The following is a 27,899-nucleotide window of genomic DNA, read 5'->3' on the forward strand; positions in this document are numbered from 1 at the left end:
ATGGAGGTAAGACTCAAAAGATAGTTGAACTCAGTTGTGGAAGTTTGGATTCAGCAAAAATTGGATTTATATATACATCTAAATTTGAGTATATAAAACAGATTGGGAGAAACACAAGAGACACAGGCAAAATGGAGACCAATTTTCAGACTATAGTAATACCTTCCTATTAATTATGTGTAGGGTAGGTGTAGGAGTAAATCACTCTAAAAGAGAAAAATGATTTCTTGTGGTAAAAATAATGATGATAAAGAAGTAATATATGATAAGAGTGTTGGGTAATAATACATTGAAGTGCAAATGAAGATAGTGGAAAGAGTTTTTGCTAGGGTCAATGTTTCTTACAATAAATGGTATAGTCCTTATCAATATATATGTATGTATTTGCATGAGGCTTACATTTATATGTTTTTAGCTATCTCTATCGATATAGGCTCCTGTGAAGATATATTCAGTGCTAATCCTAAAAATTGCTTTTTGGTCACTTTCTATGTAATTTGATATTTTTGAACTAAGTTTTTAAAAATAATTTGTAGAATTAAAAGCAGATATCAAATATACTGTATTCTCTCTCTTTTTTTCTTGTTTAAGCCTCCATGTGTTGTATCAAGCTACCTTTGGCAATGGAAATGTAATAGAAAACAGGTGAAAAGAAAAGAGTTTTATAACCTCCCAACCACTCTACCAATTGACCAGAGAAAACCTAATTTTAAAAATTTATATAATGAGGTTCTCTAAATTTTCCTTTCAACACAAGGTTGTGTGACTTAAAAATAAAAATAAACTAGCACTAAAACTTCGAAGATGGCTGCTAAGAGTTTTTTTCAACTAAAAGTGGAAAACTTTCAAAAGTATTAGGTAACAATTTTTTAACAAAACAATTACTTAACAATATTAGGTAAATGTCATTCACATGAAAGAAAAATCTTCAAAAAATATAACAGTTAAAACCAAAAGAATAGCAAAATAATTGAAAATTACTATTAGTTTTGAAAATGCCTGGAAGAATTATGTCAGACTACTCTTTCATCCTGACCTAAAAATACCAGAGTAACCTTCTGTACAAGGTTAGTGCAAGGACCATTTGGTGCCTCCCTGTCCACCTAGATGATTGCAGAATTGCCAGCAGAGGTTGCTATCTTTGTGTAACTCTGGGCCTGCCCCAAAAGGAGCTATTAAATAATCCCCATAGCAGGTCATACAACCAAGCTGCTTTGTGTGCACTTCACTTCAAATAGGCCACTTGCTCATAATTATTCTAGGGCACATGGTGTTTATGCCACAGTGTAGAGTGGAATCAAAGTAGTTTTGTAAAGTGGTTTCTACACTTGTTCCTAGTGGGGCTTAATTAAACACCAATGACTATACAAAGGCTAAAGCATAATAAAAAATAGACTAGTGCTGTGCATGAAAGTGCTGAACAAACTGTTGTAGGCATATGTATAAACCACAAGGCTAAGATTTCCTTCTTAACCACGCATAGTTATCTGTACCAATCAAAACATATAAATAATTATCTCTTCTTTATATAATCTCCTCAATCAAACACTTGTTTGGCATTAAAATATTTTATCCAAATATAATCACTGTGATTATGTTTCTTTTCTTTTCACAACCTGGCCAGGAAAATTTCTGAACATTTTATCTTTGCAATTTCATTGATTTATAGTATGTATTTAAATAAAAAATGCCCTTAATAGGGCAAACTATAAACATCAACAAAACTAAAGAGAAAAGATTTACTTTGGAAAACCTCAAGGGATACAAAATATCAGTGTTGTTTAGTTAACAATAAATAAAAATTGAAGATATATAATTGAAGATTGCATTGACTATGAGACGTCACATTGAATAGGATTTCTGAACAAAGCAGTGTTTGGATTAAAAATAATAAACACATGTAAACATTGGAGACTCGTGCCCTGAGGATTGGTGGTTTGATTTTTAAAATTTATTTTGCTCAGAAGCAACACAAGCACATGAACACTATTTCTTAAATTTTAACTGTTAAAACTAAATATATCAGTTCCTGTAATTCTCCTGTCCCTCATAATTCATACAATATTTAAGTTTTTTTAATATACTATTTTCAAGTTTGAAAATTTCTCTCTCCTTTTGAAGTCTATACTACTGAATGCTCTCTTATAAACATCTGTACTACCATCTACTGGAAAGGTATGTATATATCAGAAATCATATTCTTATCAAACATTCAAAACAGAATACAAATAATGCAAAAAAAGCAAAAAACATTATTTTTATAATTAAAATCTACCAAGTAATAATAATAATATGCAGATAATAATAATAACATAATTATATATTATAATAATGTAATAATAATAATGCACTGATAAATGATTTTTTAAAATTTATTTAATGGTGTATCTTTATAAATAAATAATATTTCAAATTATCAAGTGTCGATTGGGTATCTAGAAGAAATTCAGAAATGCAACATAGAGAACTATATTTGCAAGTCAGGATAGATAGAAGGCCTCATTTTCAAAGACATGTAAACTTCATAAATTTATGTTTGCAGGCATTATGGTATTTGTGTCCATATCAGGAGAAAGGGAAACAGTGTGAAAGCAAGGAACATATACAAATGTTATTTTGTAGGAACACTGAACTCATATTCTGACTCCTGTTGAAGGAGTTAGCTTAAAACTGCTAGTTGTTAAAACTTGAACAATTTAAATAACATTTCTGATACCCAGAATTATGTGTATCAGGACTTTTTTAAGAAAATCACAGATAACTGATATAAAGTTCCCATTATCTCTTCTTATAAGACAGGTAATTAGCAAAAGCTCTGGATAATAGTTAACTAGTATTTCATAAATACTTTCAGATTTATTTTGTGCCATTTATAGTGCTGTTAGTTATTGCACTCCTTGGTTTACCAAAGTATGTTAATAATTGTGATTAAGTTCAGAGAAAGTATTTAAGTCTGCAATGAATTGGTTATTTTTTTTAACTATAAAAGAAAATCGGAGTTAAGTTTATTATTGTTCTCAATCTATGCATTCAATGAGATGATGTATTCACTCTATGTACAATTATTTTGATTCCAACAATAGATTGTTTGAATAATGCTGTAAAAGATAGAAGCCATAAACAAAAGAATGAAATAGATTTTATATAGGTGGGAATTAGTTTTAATAGATAGAGCCTATTTCAATTAAATGAATGCAGAGAAGTCAAGTCAGGAATTTTATTATTGTTATTGTTAGTATTGTTATAGTTAGTTAAATAAGAATAGGTAAATAAGATCAATATACATACACATGAGCTTATAATTGATTTTCAAAACATTGTTTCTTCTGGGTAAGTAGAAATGGATATTTACTGAAAAGGTAGAAGTGTTAAAAGGCAGCTAAAATCAGGCATATTTAAGGAGCTCATTATTTCTACTCAAATACACACTAAATAAAGTTGGAAATCAACTATAATTATTCTGGTTAAACCTCATAGTAAAAAGGCATATACTCAAATTATAGAATCCATATTCTCCTTAATTAGGAGTTAAAATAAGGGTAATAGAAAAGAAAAATTATTTTACTCTAAAGTTCAGCTACTGAAGTTGGCAAGTAAAAACCTAAATATGTTAATTTAGAATTATTTACTAGAACAATGACATCCATACATCTACAGTCACTATAATTTTATGAGCTTTTCTGACTGGTATTGAATGCTTTAAATGTGTTCTAATAAATTAATCACATTTATGTATTTTTCACCAGTCTTTTTATTCTACTTTATAATAAATAAATCTTGAGAAAACAAATTTTAAAAGGCAATTCATATGAGCTTCCAAAAAGTAATCAAGTTTTTAAGTCATATAAGACATTAAGAGCCATGTGAAATAAATTATAAAATAAGTCAAAAATATAACTATTAAATTAATGATAATATGTTATAATTCTCAAAAACATCCTTCAAAAATCCATTATTCATATAAGTGAAAATTAAAACATTTTTAAAGCAAATATACATTATCTCCTGGGGTGTATAGTATTAAAATTAGTGACAAAAATGAGTTAAATATACTGTTGGGAGTTTTGCCTGTTCGATTTTGATGCTATCACTTAGGAAGTAGTATTTTTATATGTCTTATAAAAACACATTTACCAAATCTTTAAACACATGCATTTTTTATTCTTACCTAAACACACAAGCCTTTCTTAAAACATTTTTTTCTTGATTTCCAATCATTCTTGGTTCCTATAATTTATCTACAGAAAAACGGTTAATGTGTACGTATGACCAAACATAAATGACGTGCATACAACACACAAGTGATTATTTAAATTCTCCTTTTAAATTATTTAAATTAAAGAGAATTATTTAAATTTTCTTGATTTTTCCAAAGTGGTAGGATATGCATTAAATGTATTCCTAAGCATTTTTACAATTAAATAAGAAATTATAGGCAAATAACCTAGTAGAGCTTCTGTCTAATAATAGTTATGACAAGCATATTAGTTTTATCATTTCTTTCCTGAGAGAAAATTATCTGGACATTTTGTTAAATGATTCAAACATTGTTCTCTATTTATTGCACACCACCCTCCACCCTTCACGGAATATGTAAAAGAAAGAGTGGTGAATCATCCCAATATTTGGGGATTCTTTGTCTCAGTAAATCAGTGAGGAAATATCACAAGTAGTAGGTTAGAGTAAAACAGAGGGTATCCATATCCATGATTAAAATTATTGGTTCAGTTATCTTCACAGAAGAATTTAAATAATATTGGTTCCAGGTAACTAAGCTGATTCATTAATTTATGTACATCTCCCTATGTCAATGTCAAACTCAAGTAGATTGTCATAGGCTTTTTTTTTTTTTAATTTGGTCATCCCAAGAAGCAGACCTCTACACTTATAAGTTTGATTTATCTGATGAATACTGACAGGAAAATCAATCAGAAAAGCATGAACTTTGAGGTTTGACTATGCGTTTGGTGTGACCATGTCTTACTATGTGTATGCATTTTTGTTTTCTTTTATACTTGAATATTATCTTTGATTCTTCAAAGCATAGAAATGGTAGTTTTATGATCATAAACCCATAATAAAAAGAAATAAAGGCCAAATTGCCACAATCATCATCCAGCTCTACAGTGAGCAAATTAGTTTCTGGTGCTCATCCATCAGAGGTAAACATCTTCTTCCAGATCACTGGGGCTCAATTTCTGTTACCTCTTCTGGTACAATAAATGACACACAGGTGCCTGATAGAGTTTGTTTGCCTCTTTGGTATACCATATTCACTGAAGCATCACACAATAATATTACCTGGGACTATAAACTCAATGAACCAGTGCATACCATTCCCAGTTATGTGCTATGCATAGCACCTAATTCAACGTAGAAAGTGTGTTCTCGGTTTGAACATTGTCCAAGAAAAATAATTAGTTTTATAAGAACATAGGTAGAAAATAATAAGCAATAACATTCAAAATTAAGTTTTACATTACTTTTTTTAATCAGTTGTATATCTGGTATGTCCAATCTAATCACTTTTCTAGAACCTCATTTTGTAAAACTATAATCTTTCTATGAGCATTTGTTTTGCCCTCCAAACTCTTTTTTTAACTTGGTAGGTTTAAAAAAATTATAGTACTTTTCTCAAAATCCCTATACTGATTTTGTTTTCAACCATCTTTTACCTTTTTTCTTAATCACATAACAAGGGAGCAGAAGAAAACTGTAGGAAAATTGCCATTTTAATTAACACTATGAAAAAAATAGCTTTTCATACCATAAGCTTCCCTCATATGTCCTTTTACAGCCTCAGCTGGAAAAAAAATCGTAAAACTAAGATGTATTTAAGCTTTGCAAACAAAACAATTTCCAGAAAACATTCCATATTTTAATCCCCATCCCTGTACCTGTACAAAATATGTAAAAGAAAGACACACAAGAGAAGAAAAAAAATTCAGTAAACCAATAAGTCTAAATTTTTATTTTATGAAAAAGTGTCTTTAAAATGGTTTCTGTAAAGGCAATACAATGTTCATAATATAGTTGTGTGTGTACATGTGAAAACAATAAGTAAGGTGACAACAATAGGGAAGAGTTTTTTTTTTGTTTTTTTTTTAATCACCAAAGAATTGTTTAAGTTCCTCTTGGGAAACTTACTGTTGGGAGAATATTCTGTAACTTTTTGTCTAGCTTGGCTCATAACGCTAGAATCTTTTTCACATCCTTCAAAATGTATCGCCCGATATTGATAGCCCATTCCTTTTGATAGCCCACATCATTCTGAATGTGGAGGAGTTTGATGGTTCACGTACAGAAGTATAGTTAGATAATTAGGAAATTAGTATGAAAGTAATAAGGATAAATATAAAAATCATTTCTTAGAAGTTGAATGGAGAGGGGTAAAAAGCATTAATAGTAAGCACAGAAATTAAAATAGGTATTTAGACACAAGGGAATAGAAGAAGGGAAGGAAGGAGGCAGAGGAAAGGATTTGGCATGTGGTTGTTACTAATTTCTCGTTGAGGGACAATCTCAGGTTGTATTAACCTAAGTGGCTTCGACATCATCATCAATAATAATTCATTTTATGTTAGAATGTTTTGTTAGAAGCTATTCTATTTTGTTGAAATTTGCTCTGTTTTTCTCTTGCATCTTGTTACTTAATTTGTAGTCCTCAGATCATCCTTGCAGCATCACCTGGGAGCTTGTTGAAGTGACAGACGATCAAGCCCTACCTTGAGTTACTGAATCGGAATCTGTAATACGACAAGATCTGCGGTAGTTTGTATACTTGAACCTTGAGAAGCACTGATATATGTGTTTTAAAATGAAAGAACAAAACAAAATACTTTAACTATATGGGAGTTCAAGCTACGATGACTGAGTATGGAAGAGATCCTTGAGTGTTTGCATGAATTTAGCACTAGGAGTTTAGGATTATACCAGGGTATGATACAAAGAGGTGGGAAGACTTAGTGGGCATAGAGAATACAGGAAAGATTGTTGGAGGCTGACTACAACTTTCTGGCCAACATAGGAATAGCAATGTAACACAAGGTTCCCTATGAAAACCTTTGAAACAAATGTTAGTAAAGATTTTTACTGGAGGTGTAGAGAAGCATCATTCCCCTCCATTTCTTACCTGCCATGTGCGAGTACATTGGGCCATAGAAATCATTTTAAATTTCAGGAAGATGTCTTTGCTGAGTCATAATTGGAGTTACTAGGGGAACAGATTGAACAATAAAGCACTTAGATATCCATTTTCAAGAGTTGATATCCACGTCTTTTGTTTGTTGAATTTCTTGTTGTATTTTATTTTTTACAGGATTATAGGAAAAAAAGATGTCAATCCTGAAGGACTGTGGCACTTTCTGCACCTTCACTATCTCCAAGGTGGTTTTCTGAGCTCTCACAAACAGAATGGGTGAGAAGGGTGACTTTTTTTCCTCCACAAATCCATTATGAAATTTAACACCATTGAATACTGGCTTACATAATGTCACCAAAACAAACTATTAGTAAGACAATGCTGTTTATTGCTTACCATGGTAGAGAGTACATCAATCGTTATATTTTATTTATTTTGACAGTAAATGCAAAGTTTCTGAATCAGTGGAAGACCAATTATATACTTACAGAATATATTTGTACCATTTGGTCACACTCCGTTTTCCTGAATGTGACAAAGTGGTGAGAGCCAGATGTACCCTGCATGTGTGTGTGTGTCATGGATAGAGGTGGGTGAGTAGAGGAAGGGGACCCATGCAATAGCAGAAGAACCCAAAATTATAAAACTGGAAGCTTATATAGGTGTTGACATATTCACCTCTACTCCCCCGTAGAAAGAAAATTGGTGGTGTGCACCTGTAATCCCAGCTACATGGGAGGCTGAGGCAGAAGAATCACATGAACCTGGGAGGTGGAGGTTGCAGTGAGCTGAGATTGTGCCACTGCACTCCAGCCTGGGTGACAGAAGAAGACTGTCTCAAGAATAGGAATTTTTTTTTTTTTTTTTTTTTTTTTGCGATGAGTTTCGCTCTCGTTGCCCCAGCTGGAGTGCAATGGTATGATCTCGGCTCACTGCAACCTCTGCCTTCCAGGTTCAAATGATCCTCTTGCCTCAGCCTCCCGAGTAGCTGGGATAACAGGTGTGTGCCACCACACTTGGCTAATTTTGTATTTTTAGTAGAGACGAGGTTTCTTCATGTTAGTCAGGCTGGTCTCAAACTCCTGACCACAAGTGATCCTCCCACCTCGCCTCGGCCTCCCAAAGTGTTGGGATTACAGGTATGAGCCACCGCACCAGGCCAAGAGAGTAGTCTTATCTTTTTCTCTGGAACATAAACAAACCTTTTTGGGAGGGAAGGGCAAAATCTCCTAGGTTCCCTCAACCTTTGGGAATGTGACTAATGGCTCTAGGTTTATTACCCTTTGAAATGTAAAGACATAGCTCTACATTTATCATTTCAGCATACAAGGAGTACATCATTTTAAGAAAAAGAAGTCATTCTCTATCCTTAGAGCATGCCAATTTTCTTTATCAGAAAGCTCTGAATGTGCAGAATTTTTTTTTAAATATCATTTCTCAATGTGAGTTCACTACCTTGACAGTGTGTTAGTAACATCTCTGAGAAGAAATAGCAGAGTTGTGATATTTATGAAGATTTTGAAGTCGATTTTTGGTGTCTTTACATGAAGGGGCCCATTTAGACCAGGGTAAGAATTATTGTGTAATAGTTGAAAATTGGTACAAAGAGCAAGGAAATGATTTGAGGCAAGAAATTGAGAGTCCTAAGGTGTAAACTATTGTTTAATATTTCCTATTGAAGAGTTGGTATGCTTTTCAGAAAATTTCCAGAATGAAATTATTTAGAACTTTAATCTTCTTGGCAAGAGTTTCCTAATATAGTACATTAGTTATGAAGACAATAGAATAGTAAGTTACGTTAGTGTAAACTACAAGCTATGTAGATGGTTTTGATTCTTGGCACATTCTATGTATCTTTGGTGTAGTGGTGTAGGGCTAGCCAATTTATACCTCAGCTCTCACAGCTACTTTACACCCCAGGATGTGCCACTCATTGGCTGATGTCTTCTAACTTAATTACATCCTTTCATCTGGTAGAAGAATAGATACATTGGATGGATAAATATCAGCTTGAAGAGGTGAGTACAGAAAAAGATACAAACCTGAGTATTTCTGAATCACAATCACACTTGGAGCAGTTTCAAAATATTTAACATTAATAGTGCTGAAGATGTCAGAGAAGGTTCTGAAGTACATGAGGTATCATGTGCTTCATGAGTTATCAGAAGCTAAGACCTTTCATAATTTAAGTATCAACATAAAATGAGCTTCTCTTCACCTGTAGGCTGGTAAAATCCTGGCATGTTTGTGTTTCATCACAGATTTTTGAAGAAGTAATTTATTTTCTTGCTAATCTAGAATTCTTATCTGCATAATATTTCTGTAATCAGCATTTAAGACAATTTACACAATATCTTTTACTAACAAAACCTCAGTGTAATTTTTTGGAAAGAATATTTCTTTTGTATTTTATATATTTCCCAAATGCTGATAAATGAGAATATGTCACCAAACAATATATGATGAATTTATGCAAAAGCAAGTATTTTTTTTAAAGTACACAAAACACTACAGGGAGGAACAAAGAAAAAAAAATCACTTGTTAAGTTCTTTTTAAAGTACAAATATGTGCATGTGCAACAAAATTATTTCACAATCCAAAACCAAGATTAATTTGTTTTTTGTAAAAACTATTTGGACTTGTAAATAAATATGGATTATCAAGTCATGAATCAGATTAAAAAACTGAAAACAAAGATGTTAAACAAGTATTTCAGTAAAGTCTTAAGCTTTTAAGCAAGTAGCAAAGATTATTTGTAGATAGCTCAACCTCTGCATTAGTACAGGATAGTAGGTTTTGCAAATCCCTAATCCTGTAATATGCTCCATGAAGATGGGTGGTGGAAGAAGTAACTTTAGGAAGGCATTAGCTCTAAAAAATCCGCAATAAAGAAATCTCTGTAACCTTGTTTAACTCAGTATTTGCCAAACTTAATTAACCATTGAATCCTTTATCGTCATATATCTTTTAATACAGAAGAGCTAATACAAATGCTTTACACAGTGTATCAGATTAACCTTCACTGTGAAATAGCTCTATCATGAATTTGAATAGCAGTGCCTTGCTATGGAAAATGTGGACCAACTAGGTTTGTCACCCAGACAAACTGAATAAGGATTTGAAGTTTATAAGATCCCTATGTGATTTATAGGCAAAATAAAGTGAAACAAGCAGTAGTATCACGGGTTTTCAACGCTGGCTGAACACTAGAATAATTTGGTATTTTTTGTTTAATACCAACGTGCTGACACTACACTACAAAGTTTCTGCTGTATTTTTGGGAGGACCTCAGGAACTTTGTAGAAAGCTCACTAGATAATTTGAATCTGTAGCAAGATTTGATAACTGTAGGTAAAGAATAACACTTCCTCTAAAGACCCTTCTCTTGGGAGTTTTTCCTGTCTCAATTAATAGCAACTTCATGTTTATAGTACTTCAAGCCCAAACCTTGGAGTCACTCTTGACTTTTTACAGTTTTTACACATCACATTGAGTTCATCAGCAATCTCGTAGGCAACGGAACTACTTTCAGCCAAGGTGGAGTATCAGGAACCAGGTATAACTTCTCACTTTTAAAGAAACACAAAACTACAAACAAAAACAAAATGGACAAAAAAAAGAAAAGAAACAGTAGTTTTCAAGACACCAGTCTTCAAGGAAGCAAGGACAGTTGTCCTGAGAATGAGAAACAAAAGAGGTGAAACCTACAATTGCCTGCACTTACTGAACTGAGAGGGTATCGAGGCCACAATTGAGGAAGTCAAACTCTTGCACTGAGTTTTCTAAAATTTCTGTCACCATTTTCTCTATTCTCCTTCACACATCATCCTTTTGCAAAACAGGTTCAACTTCCATTACTTCAATAAAACACAACTCATTTCCATGTAACTAACTCCATTTGTATTTTTTCTTTCTTCTCCTTGACCCCAGAAGCTTTCCACACTTTTGAGTACTTATCCTTCTTTAAACTGTTTTCCATTGGCTTTATTGACAGCAACATTCCTCATTTGTCTTTTTCCTCATGAGCCCCCTCTCTTTTCTTAGAAGGTGCATTTTCCTCTTTCGGGTTATTAAAAGCTCTTTTTCTCCATTTAAAATAATCGTCCTCATTTTTATCAAAGACTTCAATTCCACTTACACAGAGATAATGGTCTACTATGTTTCTCAAGCCTAACTCTATATTTTTCTTGTTTCTTATTTGCTTTAGGATAATTCAAACTTTACATGTTCACAACTAAAAAGAGGACTCTTTTCCAGACCTGGTTTTATGATGTCTCCATCCTTTTCATGAATGTGAACCAACATGATTCCACTTCAGAAAAAAATAGAAATTGTGCTTGACACCTTTCTCTTCTTCAAACCTTATATCAAATATTTCTGTTAGTTTTACCTCCTAATTATTCCACAAATTGATCTGTATTTCTGCATCTCCAATGGTACATTACTTCTAGCCATTAAAGTTTTTCACTTTAAAGACAGAAGTAGACTCCCAAGTAGCCTTCATTAATCCATTTCTCTTTCTCTCACATGCATTTTCTGTATAGTAGATAGTTTGTTTCTTTGTTTCTCTTAAATGATAATCTGATTATGCCATCCTCCCATTAAAACTCACAGTTGGCCAGGCAGGATGGCTCACGCCTGTAATCCCTGCACTTTGAGAGGCCGAGGCAGGCAGATCACGAGGTCAGAGATCGAGACCAGCCTGATCAACATGGTGAAACCCTGTCTCTACTAAAAATACAAAAATTAGCCAGGTGTGTTGGCACGCACCTGTAATCCCAGCTACTCAGGAGGCTGAGGCAGAGGAATCACTTGAACCTGGTAGTCAGAGGTTGCAGTGAGCTGAGATCGCACCACTGAACTCCAGCCTGGGCAACAGAGAGAGTCTCAGGAAAAAAAAAAAAAAAAAAAAAGGAAAACTCACAGCCACCCTCACTATTCTAAGGATATAAAGAAAAATGTGTTGTAATTAAGAAAGCCCTCATGATCTTGCTTTTACGAATCTCTCCAAAGTCATTTGCATCAAGTGCACCCTCACTCTCTTCACTAGAGTCGTAAGCCTACAATACTATTTTCTCTACTCTTTGCCCAGGTAGCCCATACTCATGCCCGCACCCCCCACCCCTTTTTTTTAACCCAAATAGAGATTATGCCTTGAAACTTTCATCTCTCTGGCCAGGTGACATCTGCCTAGTACCTGTCCTCAGAACTCACTATACATATATTTCAGGTACATCACAGTTGTATGTTTCCGTTGTCTTGAATGCTGTTGTTGCTTCTAGTTTCTTTTTTTTTTTTTTATTAGTGTCTGTTTCCCCCACTAAATTTCAAATTTTATGAGAGCTAATTCAACATCTGTTTCTTCTGATTGTTACATCTCTCTGCCTCCTATTGTGCTTGACATGCAGTAGACATGCAATAGTTGTTGAAGAAATGAATAAATAGGTTGAGATGAGAGGGAGTAATTTAAATTACACATTTTCAATGTTCATATAATCTCTGCTGTTTGTTCTGAGGGATTGAAAATTCTTCTTCATGTGTACTACTGGGAAGATGGTATAAACTCAGAAGCTCCCATACTATCCTTTAATCTATCTATCTTCTCTGAATGAAACCTGCAATGGAAGTTTTGGGTGTTTGAGGGCAGCTGAAACTCTATATTTTGTGGAGCTTCTGGCAAATAAACCTTTTATAAGCTCTTTTCTCTTTCAGTAAGGTGTGATGGCAGAAGTAGCCATTGTAGTCAAGCCTGGTTCCTGGGTTTCATTGTTCGGGGCTGTTATTGTGATGGAAACAGCATTAGTTTCTGCTGTGACCTTACAATTAGTCACTATTACCTTAGTCTTGACTATTTCCCCAAGCCTCAAAGTATTTTGTTTACCTCTTACTATATGTTAATTCACGTGTTTGTTTTCTGCTTCAGCAAAAAAATTGATCCAGTGGTTTGCAGCAAAACAAAAATTCAAATGGGCTACCCATATCCCCCAGTCCCGAACTAGGGATTTTCTTTATATCTTAGCATACCCTTTTTGACATTTCCTGTTTTCATGCTTACCCATTCCAATGGTGTGGATGGAATCTATTGAAACTTAACAAGTGGAACTTTCTTCATTTAAAAAATACTTGTGGATATCCAGCTTCACTACTGAATGGATAATTCTGACCAAATGATTTAATTTTTCTGTTCCTACTGTTGGAAATAAATTTTCGATGCCACAAAAGAAATAGCACTTGAACATGAATTTTCTCAGCAAGGCAATTTCACTTCTATAGAAGGGTGTGTCTTGCGAATGGAGCAATGGTGAGAGCACACCTGAACAAGGGAGGGGAGGGGTTCTTATCCCTGACACAGATAGCCCCTACTATTGTGTTATTCCCCTATTGGCTATGGTTGGACCACACAGTCTAAGCTAATTCTGATTTGCTATTTTAAAGAGAGCAGGTGCATGAGCAAAACTAGTGGGGTGAGCAGTTTCAGCAGGAAAGACAGTTGCGGAACAGGTGACTAAAGTTGACTCAGGTCAGAGCAGGTGACTGGGGTGACTCAGGACAGAGTAGGTAACCAGGGGAACAGATGGGAACTACCTATTAGAAGTGGTGGGAAAGTTATTTACTGAAATTAGGGGCAAGGAGACAAGAATGAGGAATTTAAACTTTAAAATGGAGAACAAAGAATTAAATATACTGACATACTGATTCTTTGAAGAGAAACTTAGAAGTCACTGTATTTAACATTCCTTTTCACCATGTGACTGGAAAGAAAGGCCAAAAATTATTTTTATTCTCTTAAGTGAAACAAGATTACATAAAATGAAAGCTTTCTAAAATTAAAAATAATTAGTTAAAAGTTTGATGAATTTATCTTGAGAAAGAATAAAATAGGCCAGGTGCATGCAGTGGCTCACATCTGTAATTCCAGTAATTTGGAAGGCTGAGGTGGGTGGATTGCTTGAACCCAGGGGTTCAAGACCAGCCTGGGCAACATAGTGAAACCCTGTGTCTACTAAAAATACAAAAAAGTTGGCCAGGCATAGTGGCACGTGCCTGTAGTCCCAGCTACTCCTGAGGCTGAGGTGAGAGGATTACTTCAACCTGAGATGTAGAGGCTGCAATGAGCCATAATTGTGCCACTGCATTCCAGCCTGGGCAACAGAGCAAGACCCTGTCAAAAAAAAAAAAAGAAAGGGTAAAATATTTAGTGAAGATAATTGCAATAACAGAAAAATAAGTAATGGGATAATATAATGTCTACTATATTAATGGTACTTTACAAATGTAAAAAAGTTGGTATGAAGAATATTGTAAGAAGTATATAAAAAGACAATTTATAGAAAAAATCCAATGCCTTGCAAATATGAGAAGAGAAGCTCAATTTTTTGGTTGGAAAAAGAGTAAATAAAGAAACATTTTATACTCAACTGATTTTGCAAAAATGTAGAAGTCGGGTAATAGTAAATGATGGTGAAGGAAATGAGAATCTTCACATATCTTGAGTGATAATTTGGTGAAATTATAGATAGTTATACTTGATGATTTAGCAAGTCACACTTGGATATTCATTCTGGAAAACTAGTGTATGGTTTCCAAAAAAAAAAAAAAAAGAGTTGCATGGGTTTTTATTACAGCATTGTTTGAGTACTATAACACAGAAACAATCTAATATGTATCATTAACAAGATGGTAAATAATAATATAGATGCTAACTACAGAAGAAAACACGTTAGTCAAAAGAGTAACTTAAACTATGTACACAACATAAATAAGTCTTTTTAAAAATAAAATACCACTGAATATAAGTGGAAGGGAATAACATCTGTGATGGTTTATACTGAGTGTCAACTTGATTGGATTGAAGTATTGATACTGGACGTGTCTGTGAGGGTGTTGCCAAAAGAGATTAACATTTGAGTCAGTGGGCTGGGAAAGACAGACCCACTCTTAATCTGGGTGGGCACCATCTAATCAGCTGCCAGCAAATATAAAGCAGGTGGAAAAACATGAAAAGGCTGGGCTAGCTTCCTAGACTACATCTTTCTCCAGTGCTGGATGCTTCTTGCCTTCAAACACTGGACTCCAAGTTCTTCAGTTTGGGAATGTGGACTGACTCTCCTTGCTCCTCAGTTTGCAGATAGCCTATTATGGGACCTTGTGATGATGTGAGTTAACACTTAAGATACTTCCCTTTATATGTACATATATATATACACACACACACACACACACACACACACACACATACATATATATACACATATATATATGTATATATATATGCATCTGACACTCCTGATTTAACCCTCATGAGAGGCAAGGAGTTTAATGACTCTACACATAATACCTTTGACCATAGGTGGAGAACCAAGGAACATGACGAAGCTGCTTGGTTGCTCCTAAGTTTGGTGGACAAAGTGATGAAATAAAATGATTAACTCAGAGATTCTGTCTTCCAGCTTCAGAAGCATATACTGAGCCTCAAATCTGCTAAGATTGCCCTGAGTGAGAGTTTTATCTCCTATAGAGAAAAAGCTGAAATTGTGGAAAAACACACACTAGCTCCTGTCATGAAAGTGCCTGACCTTCACCAAAAGGTGCAGGCACAGCCTTGCCAGGTGTCTACTGTTAAAGTAAGGGGATTGATTGGAAAAGAATGGGACTCCGCAATTTGGAATGGGGATGTGTGGGAGGACCCCAATGAAGCTGCGCATACTGAGTTTGTAAACTTTGATGAACCTTTTTTTTTTTTGCCAGAAGAAACAGTTTCCCTATCCCCAGTAGTGGCAACATCCCCTCCCTGACCCCCACTGCCATCAGCCTTCCTACCTTTGTCTGAGGAGATAAACCCTATGCTGCCTAAGGCAACAGTGATGGCCTCCTCTGAGGCAGTTACCAGGCAAGATAATGTTGATTCTCCTCAGGAGCTACCCCCAACACCCTAGTTTGCTTCTAGACCTATAACTAGACCAAAGTCCCAGCAGGTCCCTAGAGGTGAGGTTCAGAGTGTGACCCATGAGGAGGTGTGCTACACTAAAATAAAATAAAATAAAATAACTGCTTGAGTTTTAGAGAACAGGCAGGGGAATGGACATTAATGTCTGGGATAATGGTAGAAATAACATAGATTTGGATCAGGCAGAATTTATTGATTTGGGCCCACTAAGTAGGATTCTGCATTTCATGTTGCAGCTCGGGGAGTTAAAAAAGTTCTAGTAGTTTATTTGCTTGGTTATCTGAAATATGAATTAAAAAATGGTTCACTGTGAGTGAGCTGGAAATACCTGATCTCCCTTGGTTTAAGGTAGAGGAAGTGATCCAAAGCCTTAGGGAGATAGGGATGGTGGAGTGGATTAGTCACTTTAGATATACTCATCCCAGCTGGGAGGGTCCATAAAATATACTCTTGACTAACGCCTTGCAAAATAGATTTGTGAGGGCAGCACCTGCATTTTTTGAAGAGCCCTGTAATTGTTTTTCTCTGTATGTTAGATCTAACAGTGGAAATTGCAGTCACTCAACTACAAAATTTAAATACAGTGGGAATAACTGCATCCCAAGGTGGCAGGGGCCTAGTGGCAGCACACAATCATCAAAGACAAGGTAGGCATGGCTACCATAATAAACAGCAGATGCAAAGTGGCAATCAGAAGAGTCTGACTTGTATAGAGCTCTGGCATTGGCTAATTAATTGCGGTGTTCCTAGAAGTGAAATTGATAAGCCTATTACATTCCCACTTAATTTATACAAGCAGAAAACTTCTAGATCAAATAGACAAAAGACTAATTTAAATTATAAAAACAGAGATTTATTGCCCCTCAATCTATTTCCAGACATGAGCCAGTTTACAGACCCAGAACCCCTTGAATGATGGGGAGGCCGAGTCCCATTGAAGAAGGACCCCACTACATTACCAACAATTTATGCAGTGAATCTTTGTCCCATCCTTCCCCAAGGAGACTTCTGGCCTTTTACCAAGGTAATCGTGCATTGGGGGATGGGAAATGATTAGAACTGACATTGATTCCAGGGGACCCAAAATGTCAATGTGGTCCTCCAATAAAAGTAGGGGCTTATGGAGGTCAGGTAGTTAATGGAGTTTTAGCTCAATTCCGACTTACAGTAGGTCCAGTGGGTCCCTGGACTGATGCTGTGGTCAGTGCCTGAGTGCCAGAATGCGTAATTGGCATAGACATATTTAGCAGCTGGTAGAACCCCCATATTGGCTCCCTGACTGGTAGGGTGAGGGCTATTATGGTGGGAAAGGCTGAATGGCTTCCATTAGAGCTGGCTCTACCTACAAAAATTATAACTCAAAAACAATATTGCATCGTTGGAGAGATTGCAGAGATTAGTGCCACCAACAAGGACTTGAAATACACAGCGGTGGTGATTCCCACCACATCCCCATTCAACTCTCTCATTTGGCCCAGGTAAAGGACAGATGGATCTTGGATAATGACAGTGCATTATTGTAAGCTTAATCCAGTGGCGACTACAATTGCAGCTGCCATACCAGATGTGGTTTCATTGCTTGAGCAAATTAACACATCTCCTGGTACCTGGTATGCGGCCATTGACTTGGCGAATTTCTTTTTCTCCATTCCTGTCCATAAGGCCTACCAGAAGCAATTTGCCTTCAGCTGGCAAGGCCAACAATATACCTTTACTACCCTTTTAGGGGTGTATGAAAACCCCAGCTTTCTGTAACAATCTTACTCAGAGAGAACTTGATCGCTTTTCGCCTCCACAAGGTATCACACTGGTCCATTACATTGATAACATTATGCTGAGTGGAACCAGTGAACAAGAAGTAGCAAACACACTGGACCTATTGGTGAGACATTTGCATGCCAGAGGATCGGAAATAAATCTCACTAAAATTCAGGGACCTTTTACCTCAGGAAAATTTCTAGGGATCCAGTGGTATGGGGAATGTGAAGATATTCCTTCAAAGGTGAAGGATAAGTTGCTGCATTTGGCTCCTCCTACAACCAAGAAAGAGGTATAATAGATAGTGGGTTATTTGGATTTTGGAGGCAACACGTTCCTCATTTGGTTGTGTTACTCTGACACATTTATTGAGTTACCTAAAAGGCTTCCAGTTTTAAGTGGTGTTTAGAACAGGAGAATGCTTTGCAACAGGTCCAGGCTGCAGTGCAAGCTGCTTTACCACTTGGGCCATATGACTCAGTAGATCCAACGGTGCTTGTGGTGTCAGTGGCAGATGACCTAGCAGATCAAATGGTGCTTGAAGTGTCAGTGGCAGATAGGGATGCAGTTTGGAGACTTTGGCAGGCCCCTGTATGTGAATCACAGTGGAGGCCTCTAGGATTTTGGAGCAAGGCCCTGCCATCATCTGCAGAACACTATCCTCCTTTTGAGAGACAGCTCTTGGCCTGTGTATTAGTCAGGGTGCTCTAGGGGAAAAAAACTAATAGGATATATGTATTAGTTATACATAACTAATAGGAGATGTGTGTGTGTGTGTGTGTGTGTGTGTGTGTAGTTTAAAAGGAATTAACTTACACGACCACAAGGTACTACAATAGGCTGTCTGAAAGCTTGAGGAGTAAGAAGAGCCAATACAAGTCTCAAAACTGAAGAACCTGGAGTCAGATGTTAAAGGGCAAGAAGCATCCAGCATGGGAGAAATATGTAGGCTGGAAGGCTAGGTCAGTCTCTCCTTTTCACGTTTTTCTGCCTGCTTTATATTTGCTGGCAACTGATTAGATGGTGCCCACCCAGTTACGAGTGGATCTGCCTTTCCCAGCCCACTGACTCAAACATTAAACTCCTTTGGCAATACCCTCACAGACACACCCAGGATCAATATATTGTATCCTTCAATCTAATCAAGTTGACACTGAATATTAACCATCACAGCCTATATCTGAGCTTTTGACTATGCATCATCAAGTTACCATGCAACCTGAACTACCTATCATGAACTAGATGCTTTCTAACCCATCTAGCCTTAAAGTTGGTGGTACACAGCAGAATTCCACCACCAAATGGAAGTAGTATATACATGATAGGTCTTGAGCAGATCCTGAAGGCACAAGTAAGTTACATGAGGAAGTTGCTCAAATGCCTATGTTCTCCCCTCTTGCCACCCTGCCTTCTCTCCCTCAGCCTGCACCAATGGCCTCATGGGGATTTCCCTATGATCAGCTGATGGAGGAAGAGAAGACTATGGCCTGATTCACAGATGGTTCTTCATGATATGCAGGCACCACCCGAAAGTGGACAGCTGCAGCACTACAGCCACTGTCTAGGACATCCCTGAAGGACAGTGGTGAAGGGAAATCTTCCCAGTGGGCAGAACTTCGAGTAGAGCACCTGGTTGTGCACTTTGCCTGAAAGGAGAAATGGCCAGATGTGTGATTATATACTGATTCATGGACTGTAGCCAGTGATTTGGTTGGATGGCCAGGGGCTTGGAAAGAATCTGATTAGAAAATTGGTGACAAGGACATTTGGGGAAGAGGTATGTAGGATGGCCCTTTTTGAGTGGTAAAAAACTGTGAAGATATTTGTATCCCATGTGAGTGCTCACCAATGGGTGACCTCAGCAGAGAAGGATTTTAATAATCAAGTGGATAGGATGACCTGTTCTGTGGGCACCACTCAGCCTCCTTCCCAGCCAGCCCTGTCATCACCAAATAGGCCCACGAATGAAGTGGCCATCATGGAGGTTATGCACGGGTGCAACAACATGGACTTCCACTTACCAAGGCTGACCTGGCTTTGGCCACTGTTGGGTGCCCAATTTGCCAGCAACAGAGACCAACACTGAGCCCTCCATATGGCACCATTCCTTGGGGTAATCAGCCAGTTACCTGGTGGCAGGTTGATTATATTGGACCTCTTCTATCCTGGAAAGGGCAAGGTTTCTCCATATCCAGAATAGACACTCTGGATATGGATTTGCCTATCCTGCATACAATCCTTCTGCCAAACCTACCATCTGTGGACTCATGGAATACCTTACCCACTGTCATGGTATTCCACACAGCATTGCCTCTGACCAAAGCACTCACTTTACAGCTAAAGAAGTGCAGCAGTGGGCTCATGCTTAATGAATTCATTGGTTTTACCACATTCCCCATCATCCTGAAAAACCTGGATTGATAGACTGGTGGAATGACCTTTTGAAGTCACAATTACAACAACTAGGTGACAAAACTTTGCAGGGCTGGAGCAAAGTTCTCCAGAAGGCCGTGTATGCCCTGAATCAGTGTCCAATATATGATACTGTTTCTCCCATAGCCAGGATTAATGGGTTCAGGAATCAAGGGGTGGAAGTGGAAGTGGCACCACTCACCATCACCCCTAGTGATCCACTAGCAAAATTTTTGTTTCCTGTTCCCATGACATTACATCTTACTGGCCTAGAAGTCTTAGTTTCAGAGGGAGGAATGCTCACACCAAAAGGCACAACAATAATTCCACTATACTGGAAGTTAAGATTGCCACCTGGACACTTTGGGCTCCTCCTACATTTAAGTCAATAGTCTAAGAAGGAAGTTACAGTGTTGGCTGTGGTGATTGACCCAGAGTATCAAGATGAAATCAGTCTATCACTCCACAACTGAGGTAAGGAAGAGTATACATGGAATACAGGAGATCCATTAGGCTGTCTCTTAATATTACCATGTCCTGTCATTAAGGTCAATGGGAAACCAAAACGGCCCAATTCAGGCAAGATTACAAATGTCCCAGACCCTTCAGGAAGATTTGGGTCACTCCGCCAGGAAAATAACCATAACCTGCTGGGATGTTTGCTGAAGGCAAAGGGAATACAGGATGTGTAGTAGAAGAAGGTAGTCATCAATACCATCTACAACTACGTGACCAGTTGCAGAAAGGAGGACTGTAGTTATCATGAGTATTTCCTCCTTCTTTTGTTAAAGACATGTTTGTGCGTGAATACACTTCTACTAAGAAAATATCTTCATTTTATTTTCTTTCTCCTTTATCATGTGACATAAAATTTATTGATTTCATATCAGTACCTAAGTATTGTTAACTTTATTTAATAGCATTTGGGTTGGGGATTGGTGCATTTCCAGTTGTGTGAAGGATAGTTGTATTATGTTAGGCATAATTATGACCTTATTATTTTCTTTATTTGAAGATTATATATCATCTCAGGAGATGTGTATGGGTTCAAGTTGACAAGTGGTGTATTTGTGATGGTTAATATAGACTATCAACTTGATTGGATTGAAGGATGCAAAGTATTGATCCTGGGTGTGTCTGTGAGGGCATTGCCAAAGGAGATTAACATTTGAGTCATTGGGCTGGGAAAGGCAGACCCACCTTTAATCTGGGTAGGCACCATCTAATCAGCTGCCAGTGAATATAATGCAGGCAGAAAAACAAGAAAAGGCTAAACTGGCTTAGCTTCGCAGCCTATATCTTTCTCCCATGCTGGATGCTATCTCCCATGCTTCCTGCCCTCAAATATTGGACTCCAAGTTCTTCAGTTTTGGGACTCGGATTGGCTCTCCTTGTTCCTCAGCTTGCAGAGAGCCTATTGCGGGACCTTGTGGTTGTGTGAGTTAATAATTAAGAAACCCTCCTTTATACATATATTATTTGTTCCATCTCCCTAGAGAACTTTGACTAATACAACATTGAATACAATATTATATATTATTTTCTTAATTAAATATATATATTCTTTATGTGTTTTTCAAGTGTCCATATACATTCTAGGACATTTATTAATTTATAATAAGAGTCTGTGGGAAAAAAGAAAAGGGAATTGTTGATCAGGGAAGACACATCAGAATAAGACATAGAGAACAAAATGACAGGAGGGAAAGAAAGAGAGGAGAAGAAAGCCTTTACATATATAGGTTCAGTAATCCTTATCTGAAATGCTTGGGAACAGAAGTGTTTTCGATTGCAGATCTTTTCAGATTTCTGAATATTTTCATAAACAATGACATGTCTTAGGGATGACACCCAAGTCTGAACAAAAAATTTGTGTTTCATAAATACCTTATGCACATAACTTGAAAGTAACTTTATACAATATTTTACATACTTTTGCACACGAAACAACGTTTTGCCTATGTTTTGACTCTGACCCATCACATGAGGTCGGGTGTGAAGTTTTACACTTCTGGCATTATGTCATTACTCAAAAAGTTTCAGATTTTAGAGCAAAAGTTTCAGATTTAGAGTTTCAGATTTTAGTTTTTCATATGAGGAATGCTCAATCTGTACCTCAAAAATAAACTCAATCCAGTTTGTATCTGAACATTAAAAAAATTTAACTGCTCTATCTAATCACTATGATATATGAGGTGATTAAGATAAAAGAACAAATTTATGTATTTATATTAAAAATTTTTGTTAAATAGGGCTACCTATGGAAAGTTACATAATAGGAGAACAAAAATGCCAAAACTATCTAGAAAAGTTAAAGCAAACTTCACAGCCAAGAAAATATGTGAGTCCCATATAAAGAATGAGAAAAGATTCTTGAGGGAAAAAAGATAAGAAAAGTGAGACATTCTTTTATCAAATCTAGATGACACTATAGAATAGGACTTCAAAGTGTTATAACTTATTTTCAATCTTCCAATTTGAAGTTATGACACCGACTAGTCTCAGATTTGAATCTATCCTCTCTAACTCTATAAAGTCCATGCTCTCAATCTCAAAATAAATGAAGTTACACAAAATAAAGCCTTATCCTTGAGCAAACACTGGATTTTTCAATATAAATATGTACTCTTCATGTCTGAGTTTCCCACAGCATTTTACATATTGTCTTGCTCAAGAGATGCTGAATATTTGATATGTGGTTTGAAATTTTATACAACTAGTATAATTAGGCATCATAATAGACCAGTCCAATTTTATACAGTTTAAATCAGTTATTACTTACTCTCGTAAACTGTTGTTTTCTCAAATTGAAAGTGCTATCTCTATCTACATATTTGATGAAGGAAACATTTCTACTAACATTTTGACTAAAGTTTGCAGTACATTTAAACAGAATTAGTGCAAATAATTACAGCCTTGTTGTGGCTAAAAAAAGGAACAAATAAAATCAATTTTAACATTTATCAGATTTGTGTCTGAAAATTTGATTTTCAATAATTAGACTTATTGATGTTTCTAAATAATATTCAATTTCATTTTTTTCTAAAATTTGACTCTCTTCAAATTGACCATATTTTCTTACCTTAACACAATTAAATTTAGAATTTGTAAGTATTGTGGTTCTAAACCAACATAGCTAAACAAATACTCAATTAAAGTAAGTACACAACTACTGATTTTCTGAAGGAAAAACTTGCCAATGATTATCAAATCAAGATTAATAAATTTGTGTCAATCTCAGTTGTCAATAAGTATGTGAACATCGATAATAGCAGATTAGGTCAGTTTCATTATGTTTATAATCTTTGTTTTATGTCTCTTAATTAGAACTACTGATCAGTTTAATGGTTGTGGTAATTCTTGTTATGTTGATAAGAAAATGTAAGGACGGTAAGATTCTTTACTTTTTATTTTAACTAGTTATAGGTCTATTTTCCTGGCCACTGTTGCCTACTTAGTACTGTTGCTTTCAGAGCTAACTAAATTGCATGACCCTCAGGAGTGTGCTTTACTTTTGATTATTCTTTCACCCTGAAAAAATGATTTTAAAGATTTGAATGATAATATGACCTCTCAAGTCCATAGATATATCCCATGGTGATAACAAGGAGAGATTGTTTTCTTACAACAGTCTCTTTTTCAAAAGGAAACTTGAGCTTTGATTTATTTGGGCCCTGTTGCTGTTTATGTTCGGGGACACAATATCATAGATCTACAGTGTTGCAATTTAAAAATTCCCCTGTGGCTATAAACCAGGAGTAAAAATCCATAGCTAGCCAATCATATTGCATATATTTTAGACATGGAAGACATAAAATCATCTCTTTATATTGAGTTATTCTCAATTTATTGCATACACAATGTACCCTTGCAGTATTGAACATAAAAAACTTACATTTAATTTGATTTAAAGAAGAGAATTGCATTCCATACTCATTAAGTCATCCTGCAGGTCTTTGAAGAAGTACTAAATTTTGAAGTGCATAACTAGTGAGGCAATTTTAATTCTAACCAAGCATGGCATGAAATAAACATGCAAATGGCAAACAGAAAGCTGTTAATTTGTGTGAGAAGTTAAAGTTAAAAAAAAACAAGTTGATAGTTTTTTCACAATGGGTTTGCTGCCAGAACACAGGCATCATGAAAACTACACCTAAAAGCCAAAACGGGAAAGGAAAAAACTCATATCAACATTGTCATCATTGGACACGTAGATTCAGGCAGGTCCACCACTACTGGCCATCTGATCTACAAATGTAGTGGCATCGACAAAAGAACCATTGAAAAATTTGAGAAGGAGCCTGCTGAGATGGGAAAGGCTCCTTCAAGTATGCCTGGGTCTTGGGTAAACTGAAAGCTGAGCATAAATGTGGTATCACTATTGATATCTTCTTGTAGAAATTTGAGACCAGCAAGTACTACGTGGCTATCATTGATACCCCAGGACACAGAGACTTCATCAAAAACCTGATTACAGGGATATCTCAGGCTGACTGTAATGTCCTGAATGTTGCTGCTGGTGTTGGTGAATTTGAAGCTGGTAACTTCAAAAATGGGCAGACCCGAGAGCATGCCCTTCTGGCTTACACACTGGGTGTGAAACAACTAATTGTTTGTGTTAACAAAATGGATTCCACTGAGCCACTCTACAGCCAGAAGAGATATCAGGGAATCATTAAGGAACTCAGCACTTACATTAAGAAATCGGCTACAACCCTGACACAGTAGCATTTGTGCCAATTTCTGGTTGGAATGTTGACAACGTGCTGGAGCCAAGTGCTAACATGTCTTGGTTCAAGGGATGGAAAGTCACCTGTAAGGATGGCAATACCAGTGGAACCACACTGCTTGAGGCTCTGGACTGCATCCTATCACTAATTCATCCAACTGACAAGCCCATGTACCTGACTCTTCAGGATGTCTACAAAATTGGTGGTATTGGTGCTGTTCCTGTAGGCCGAGTGGAGACTGGTGTTTTCAAACCTGGTATGGTGGCCACCTTTGCTCCAGTCAACATTACAACTGAAGTAAAATCTGTCAAAATGCACCATGAAGCTTTGAGTGAAGCTCTTCCTGGGGACAATGTGGGCTTCAATGTCAATAATGTGTCTGTCAAGGAGGTTCATCATGGCAACGTTGCTGGTGACAGCAAAAATGACCCACCAATGGAAGCAGCTGGCTTCACTGCTCAAGTGATTATTCTGAACCATTCAGGCCAATCAGCTCTGGCTATGCCCCTGTACTGGATTGCCACACAGCTCACATTGCATGCCAGTTTGCTGAGCTGAAGGAAAAGATTGATTGCCGTTTTGGTAAAAAGCTGGAAGATGGCCCTAAATTCTTGAAGTCTGGTGATGCTGCCATCATTGATGTGGTTCCTGGCAAGCCCATGTGTGTTGAGAGCTTCTCAGACTATCCACCTCTGCATCGCTTTGCTGTTCATGATATGAGACAGACAGTTGTCCTGGGTGTCATCAAAGCAGTGGACAAGAAGGCTGCTGGAGCAGGCAAGGCCACCAAGTCTGCTCAGAAAGCTCAGAAGGCCAAATGAATATTATCCCTAATACCTGCCACCTAGTCTTAATCAGTGGTGGAAGAACGGTCTCAGAAGTGTGTGTTTCAATTGGCCACGTAAGTTTAGTAGTAAAAGACTGGTTAATGATAACAATGCATCACAAAAACCTTCAGAAGGAAAGGAGAATGTTTTGTGGACCACTTTGATTTTCTTTTTTGTGTGTGGCAGTTTTAAGTTATTAGTTTTTTAAATTAGCACTTTTTAGTGGAAACAACTTGACGAAAAATTTGTGACAGAATTTTGAGACCCATTAAAAAAGTTTAATGAGAAAAACAAACAAACAAACAAACAAAACCAAGATGATAAAAGCAGTTAGTTTGTGCTACTACAGAATGGAATCCACAATTCACATCCTGGGGGAGTGACAAACCAATCATTTAATGCTGTGTCAACACATGTATCTTGTCTTTCATTAGTAAACTCTCCTGCTGGTTTGTACACTGTCAGAAGTGGACCACCTACTGAAATTCATAGAGGTGTGGAAACTGTCATGGTTTAATAATTCTGTTTTGTTTAACTTTCTTCCTTATCCTATTTGAAACAATTTTTTTCTGTGTTTTTAGAAGAAGTATGTATTAGCTTCATTTATGAAGTAAATGTTTAAAATATTTATGATTCAAATGACCTACTTTCCTCTTAATTCCTTAGAGCACTTTGAATATCCTAGCCAATTGAGGCTTACATTTGCCCGTAAATTACCCATGCTTTATCTCTGCACACAGTCTACCCCGCATCATCTGTGAATAAATAACCATAAAAAATAAATGGAGAGGAAAGACAACTGCATCCGTCTCCCTTTCTTTCTGAAAAGTGTTCTACTGAGATGTTGGTTAATGATCTAAGCAGTAGTATAGATTCAAAAGATTTTCCACTCCTCCAGACCAACCCTCCCCTGGACAAACCTGTTCAATTTAAGTCTTTTCTTCTATTCGACATTGCTTATAGGAAATGAATGAGTAAATAAATATTTAAACAATAATACATGAAATCTATGAAACACAATTAAGTAAAAGCCCAGGAAATGGAAAGGTAACTAGATATAAAAATTTTCAAGAATATAATATGATTTCCTCAAACATTTTCTAAACATAGTCAAAAGTAAGATAAAAGCTACTCTAATTTTCAATTTTAACAAACAAGGACATATTTATTTTAGAAAATATTAAGTTTCTTGTAAAATTAATTACTGGAATTATTTTTTATTAATGTGAGTCATACGGACTTTTATACCAAATGCAGAATAGTTAAACATAGGAATAGTGTGCCTGTTTAATATTATAAGTAGTAGTGTTTGTAAAATTAAAATTAAAATGACTACTTCAATCACATATATGTTCCTCATTTAAACTGATAATCCCTCTTCTAATAAAACAGTATTTATTTAAAAATCCTATTTTTTTAAATTAAAGAACAATTTAGACATTTTTGCTTTTCTTAAGAAGCAATCAAATAAAAGTGACAGAGCTTAGTAAAAGCTTTCTGGTAAAATCAAAAAATGCCATAATAATTTTAAATATTGGACCTATATGCATTATAATCGGAATGCAAGTAAATTCTAAAAGAGAAAAATTAAAACTTAGACTATTAGCTAGATTGTTGAAATACCTGTGTAAATATTTAGAATGATTGATGTATAGCAGATATTTTAAAAACATAACATTTGATATGTATTTGTTCCTCCTGTCTCAGCCTCCTAAGTAGCTGGGACTACAGGTGCCCACCACCACGCCCAGCTAATTTCTTTTTTGTATTTTTAGTAGAGACGGGGTTTCACTGTGTTAGCCAGGATGGTCTCCATCTCCTAACCTCGTGATCCTCCTGCTTCAGCCTCCCAAACTGCTGGGATTACAGGCGTGAGCCACCGTGCCTGGCCTTTTTTTTACATTTCTTGTTTAGTATAAGGTGAGCTTTGTACTTTTGGAGATCTATGAACAACCACCCCACCCCAAATTTAAAAATACAATGAAATAATTTCTAATTAAACACTAAGTCATTAGATGTAAAATACATTAATTCATTATTTGCTTTATAATATTGGAAATATAATAAATATAACTATGTTTAG

At 36.1% G+C, this 27,899-nt stretch overlaps 1 pseudogene; it reads left to right on the forward strand.

Annotated features, from left to right (window-relative positions):
- LOC129034601 (elongation factor 1-alpha 1-like) lies at positions 1 to 25,828 on the forward strand (annotated as a pseudogene).
- The last annotated feature ends 2,071 nt before the right edge of the window (positions 25,829 to 27,899 follow it).

This window comes from Pongo pygmaeus, chromosome 3 (assembly GCF_028885625.2).
Source record: "Pongo pygmaeus isolate AG05252 chromosome 3, NHGRI_mPonPyg2-v2.0_pri, whole genome shotgun sequence".
NCBI classification, from domain to species: domain Eukaryota; kingdom Metazoa; phylum Chordata; class Mammalia; order Primates; family Hominidae; genus Pongo; species Pongo pygmaeus.